The sequence below is a fragment of the Taeniopygia guttata genome, chromosome 19, assembly GCF_048771995.1.
Source record: "Taeniopygia guttata chromosome 19, bTaeGut7.mat, whole genome shotgun sequence".
Lineage (NCBI taxonomy): Eukaryota > Metazoa > Chordata > Aves > Passeriformes > Estrildidae > Taeniopygia > Taeniopygia guttata.
Window position 1 is genome coordinate 7,053,956 of NC_133044.1, and position 6,000 is coordinate 7,059,955.

The 6,000-nt window shown below is 50.5% G+C and overlaps 1 protein-coding gene across 10 annotated transcripts in view; it reads right to left on the reverse strand.

Moving 5' to 3' along the window:
• The window catches only part of CAMKK1 (calcium/calmodulin dependent protein kinase kinase 1), a 93,689-nt gene extending 88,225 nt beyond the window's left edge, over window positions 1-5,464 (reverse strand). For 2 of the 10 annotated variants that reach the window (XM_030288145.4, XM_072937216.1), the window contains exon 1: window positions 5,365-5,464. The gene's annotated coding sequence lies outside the window, so the exon portion shown is untranslated. Of the gene's footprint in view, window positions 1-1,208; window positions 1,351-4,715; window positions 4,825-5,029; window positions 5,335-5,364 lie in introns of those variants that run through there. The other 8 variants (XM_072937213.1, XM_030288144.4, XM_030288146.4 and 5 more) reach the window with 8 other exon arrangements.
• Between the last annotated feature and the right edge of the window lie 536 nt (window positions 5,465-6,000).

Here is a 6,000-nt window from a genome sequence, read left to right on the forward strand (position 1 = left end):
ATGTTATTTGTGTACAAATAGCAAATCCATCCTCAGCAACACTTTTGGGGGTTTAGGACTCACTTCTGTTCTGTAGAATGGAAATCTGAACTACTGCTGGGAGTGGGAGAGGGAAGAAGAGACAGGCACTCACGATAAAGTCTCATGATAGCAAAACAGTCTTTGAGTTAACAAATACACTCTACAAAAGCAAAGCAAAACCAAGACAAACTATGGAGTGGGTGGTCCCAGCTCTGCTGCACTCACAAGACTGCTCACTCACAGAATTGTGACCAATCTCTGCAGCAGAGGCACGGCTGAGGAACAGCAGGAGGAGAAGAGCAGCGCCTGACTGGGAGCAGTGCTCCAGCACAGCACTGAACTGTCACACACAGGCACCACAGCCCAGGTCAGCAGGGTAGGGTGATCTCACATCCCTTGGGACCACTGATTCACACTCTCACCTCAGTCCCAATCAGTCACAAATACAACACTAACACATCCTCAGAAAGTCTGGGTTTCCCCAGCACTCAATGCTCTGTCCTCACAAGGTCACAAAATCACAGTGCTACTTGGCTGAGAAAAACAATCAGCACACCCCAAAAATATTCACGGGATGTTGCACAGGAACTGCAGACTTCAGGGATCTGCTCTCTTCCACCTTGGCACAGAGCTCTGGGCTCAATACAGGCCCCTCTGCTCTGCAGCAAGGACTCCCACCAACATCCCAGCTCTAAAAAGGACAGTCCTCACTCATACTGCTGTGAGTGAGTGGAAACCACTGGAGACAGGGAATTGCAGAAGGCAGCAAAAAAAGTGAGGCCGTGAATTTGGCTCCACTGCACTCAGGGAAGCAGTTGCCACTCAGCACCAGGACCAGCAGAAAGGAAAGCTGGATTTGCATGGCTTTTCTGCCTGTCCAAGGCAAACACAGAGACTACAGCCTGGGAACAGGAGAAAGGAGAAGCATGTCTGCATCTCAGAAAGACACATATTCAAGTGCTGCTCCAGCCTTGCTGTTTACACTCACACCAGAATAATTAGAGCAGTCACTGTTAAATAGCTAACAACTTCACCATCAATTCTCTGAACAATACTGAAGAATTCATCACAACATTTCACAGCCACCACTCTGCAGAAACACTGAAATCACCCCAGACACAAGCAGCCTAAATTAATCCCACACAGACTCTAGCAAAAACAACTACAACTATTTCAGCTGTACTCACCCAAAATTAATGCCTTCCCAGGGCAGCAATCCAAAAGAAATAAGCCCTCAACAAACCACACCTTATGCACAAAGCATGACTCAGCTCATGCACTGGGTGCCATCAAGAAATAAAATACAAGGGTTCATACTCAGCCAGGTTCACTCCCTAAACCAGCAGCTTTGTGGGATATGAAGCTCCCAGCTGCCATGGGACAGCCCTCCCTTTCAGCTGCCAGCCTCAGCCCACAGAGAAGCTGTGTCATCACAAGAGTTTGGGCTTTCAGGAGAACTTCCCCATCCAGGGACACCAGCACCTGAAAACAGCAAACACAATCTCTCTGGCGTCAGGTACTTGACAGATATGACATTTGTGCTTCTTCCTCTGCTTATATCCATATCACTTGTGCCAAAAATATAATTTTTTTATATTTTTGGCACAAGTGATATGGATATAAGTGAATATTTAACATATAAAATAGGTATGAATATATAAAATATGTAATAAAACTGAAGAGTGCAATGAAACATGAAAATCTTTCTAAAAACTTAAACCAGTAGAAGTGACCAACAAGTTCAGGCTGCAAATTCCTAAGTAAGTTAGAACTGCAAGTTCTGCAGATCTTGACTGAATCTCAGCATCAATGACACAGTCTCTATAAAATCTTTTTCTGTGATTAAGGACTTTGTAAAGTCACCACCTGTGGCCAAATACACAAGCCTGAGAACCAGCCCTGTTTCTGAAGGGCTGGAACACATGTACTCACACCTCACCCACCACCACAAATCAACAGCCACCCTCCCACTCATAGATGAAAATCACTGTGGCTCCTTCCCACCACACCATCTTTCAGATTAGTATCCTTCTCCAGTTTATCAGTTCTTAGGATCTGTTCTCTTTAGAAGGTTTCTGACACTTTTCTCCAACCATGCTAAGCTTAACCAGTGTCTTAATTAAAATGACATGCGTGACTACCTGGCATTTTTTTGGTATCATTCATTTACCAGCTGTACCTGACACTTTATCCATGACAAATATCCCTAACCAATCTTCAGACCTGCCTCGATGACTGCATTATGTCAACAATTGCTTTGCACACTTCAATCATTCCCACAGCCAGCCACACGCATTCCTTTTCCAACCACATATCTTCGGTGTCTGGGTCACCTTCCTCCATGCTGGATGTTTGCTTCTTAAAGCAAGTGACATCACATGCCCCCCAACCCCGAAAAAAATGGAAAACAAATATTGAAAATCAGAGGAGCAACAATGAAGACAAAGACATAAAAGGAAGAATTTTCACAAGGGTTACTGAATACCTGGTTGACCTCAGAGGGTTCTGCTTTGCTGCAGTTTAAGACACAAGCCAAGAACATTTTATCTCATACCAACTCTGTACTTGGCTTTTAGGCTGACAGCTCAGGCCTTGCTTTCATCCCAAAGATGAAGGGGTAACTTGCTTCCTTGCTCTTTCTCAGCAAAGGGATGGCTCAGCTTCCTGAGCCTCCCTCTCCACCTGCCGAGCTGCAGCAGAAAGTAGCAGAAAGCCCCTGCCAGAGGCTGTGCAGGAGAAGTCTCCCCCCACTCCAAGTCAGAGGTAAAAGCCCACCCAAAAATCGTATTTCCCCATTCTCCTTCCTATTCAGGAGAGCTCCTGCCATGGCCTGATGTTGCCCAAAGCTGGGCTCTGCTGCTGACTCCACACAAACCATTTCACCTACTTGTGTTGCTTCACTCAGCATCCCCAGAGGGCCCTGGAACCGAGGGAAACCTCTCACACAGGCAGAACCTGCCTCCCCTACCCAGCATTTGTCAGGGCTTTGAGCAGCTGAGCAGACCCATCAACAGTGCACCTGCCCATCATCCACCTGTGCTTTAGGGCACCAAAGGCTATCCTCTCTCCAGGCATCGTCCCAAAGCAGACTAACTGCATAAATTGATTTCTCATCCTACCAAACTGCCTTCCACAGCTCCAGCACTGACAAAATCCTCACAGCGAGCTCTTCACCAACACACATCCCTTCTCCACTAGCTTGGTGTGCCAGGATTTATCCTCTCTGCCCCTCGGCCAGGCAGATACCTCCACTGGAGAACAAAGCCAACATGCAAGAAGCCATCCAGCAACCTCAGCCTTTTCTTGAAGCCTCTTAGAAAAGAAGTTTCTCTTCCCCTGTCCTTAGGTAACAATGACCCTATAAAGGCTCTTCTAAGGTCAGCACTGACATTGAAGAGAAGATTTGGCTTTCAGACAGAACTGTTCTTTCCACAGTTCATCAGAAAGTGGCACAAATACAGGGTTAAAACATCCTTCAGTAACTTCAGGGAACAAATATCAGCAAAAAGAGATGCTCCACTCTGCAAGCAGAGCCTTGGCTAAAGCACAGTGACACAGCACAGTGTCACCTCTTCACACCCAGCCAAAGTCTGAAACACAGAAGGTTTGTCGTGACGACTGCCTAAATAGTGCTTCTTGCTCCAGCAAAGAGAACACTGTGACATCCTTCCAGACATCCCCTCTGCTGCAGGCTGAGCACATTCCTACTGCAGCCACCCCACAAGAGCCCAGGAGGGGAAGGGAAATCCCACAACCTTCCCAGCCAAAGAAAAGCTTGGCCTTGAAAGTCTAGCTAGTGCAAGGACAATTAATTGTATCAAGCAAAGACATTTAGGGTTTAATGAACACATTAATTAGAGAGCACAGAGCAGCAGTACTGGCTTTGAAAGTCATGGCAGAAGTACAGCACCTTCTGGCTGTGTGAAAGGGAAGCTCAGTGCTCTGAGGCAATGCCAGGACAGGTGAGGTCCTCTTGCAGCTCTGCCCACCTTCCCCGAACCAGGAGCTGTCCTGGGAGCACTCACACATACCCTACTCCAACCCATAAGAGCCATCCCAAACTCTTGGAGAAATAGCTGGGGACAGCTCCAGACAGAAGGAACTTCACACCAGCCAACACAGCTTCCCTCAAGGAAAGAAATCAGTTGGGACCCAGTGGCCTGGCACCCATTGTGACTTAAAGCCCAGCCTTCAGACCATATCAACCCATGACATGCCTGAACTCCTTGCTGGAATGATAAGAGCGTGGTGCTTATGCTCCTGGTTGCTAAGATCTGACCTTCTCCAAGCAAAAGCCAAGGGAGCAAACCCAGGAAAGCAAATTTATTGCTCTGCCTGGAGTTTGATCCCATTCACACCAGGCACCCCAGCCCAAGCACAGGGCTCACAGCAAACCATGCACAGGACAGGCTGCAGCACAGCCCCAGCACGCTGGCTTTGCTTTTTCTCTTCAAGCAACTGAGATAGCGGTTCTCTGTTGCCTTATCCAGTTTCGAAAGCAACACTTCAAAGCCATCCCATGTCAAACTCCAGAACAAACTGAAGCTGCCAGAGATGCCTCTCAGGGAGGAAGTTAACACATGATGGGAAGATTAATGTGGAATTGCAGACTACTGTAAACAGAAAAGCAACAGCTTGCTACTAAACAAAACCTTTTCCATTAAGTTACAACTACAACAGAGCGGTAATTTTACCTCCGTCAGAGCAGCTGAAGAAAGTGGTATCACTGCAGGATCAGCAGTTTTCCTCGTTCACAGCACACAGGCCGTTGGGAGCTGCAGGTTATTGTCCCTCAGAGCCAAGGTAAGCAGAGAAGAAGAAAAGCCCCTCTCACGCCAGCCTGGCTGCCAGGGGCGTGCTCCGACACCCGGCCAGGGCAGCACAGCTCAGGCCACGGCACCGACCCACGAGAAAACCCAAACTTTGAGGAGCTCAGGCTGATCCCAGGCGCAGCAAGGAGGGTTAGGAAGCCGTGACAAACCTGCACGGAGCTCACCGCACTTCTTACCTGCTTCTCTGCCCCTCGAGAAAAGGGCGACAGATGGCTGGCACCGGTCAAACTCAAAATCCCGGCTTTCAGAAGCATTTTATTTTCCCCCATTTATTTTTCAGCCCGGTAAAACCATCACCTCCGGAGCTGCAGCTGCCGGGCGCATCTCCGGATGCGACTCCCGCAGCTCGGGGGATGCGGCGGCCGCCTGGATCCCACCCGCGTCCCCTCCACCGCCGCCGGGACGCTGCCCGTGGACCGTCCCCGCGGACCACTCGTTGCCGGCTGCCGGGGGGTTCGCGGCGCGGGGGTCTCCCGTTCGCGGGGGGCTCGCGGTGCCCGGTGCCACTCACCTGCTGCCGCCGCGTCCCGCCGGGTCCCGCCGGGTCCCGCCCGCCCCTCAGCGCCGCCGCCGCTCGCGCCGCCCGCCCCGCCCCGCATTGGCCCCGCCCCGCCCCGCCCCGCCCGCGCCGCCCATTGGCCGGAGGCGGCCGCGCCTCCCGCGGCGCGCGCGCGTGTGGCCGTGAGGGAGGTGAGGGGAGGCCGGGAGCGGCGAGGGGGCGCTGGGGTTTGGGGCAAAAAAAGCCCCCAAAAAACCACAAAACAACAAACAAACAAACGAAAAACCACAAAAAAAGACCCCAAAACAAGCAAAAAAACCACCCCACTTTTTTTTTTTTTTTTTTCCGGTGGTGTGTGGCGTCCAGCCAGAAGCGCATCTGGGGTGCGGGCTTTTGGGTGAAACACGGGGCTTTTTTCTAATCACACAATCACTTCAGTTGGGAAAGACCTCTGAGGTCGTCGAGTCCAGCCTGTGACAGAACAGAACACTGAGAGCCGCGTTCAGGGAAAATGACTCCGCCGTCTCCCTGGGCAGCTCGTTCCAATGCCTAATCACCCTTTCTGCGAAGAAATTCTCCCTAAATACTCCCTAACTGTGGGAATCCAGGGCTTCCCTCTGGCTGCCCTGGCAGGTCTGGGACCCTGGC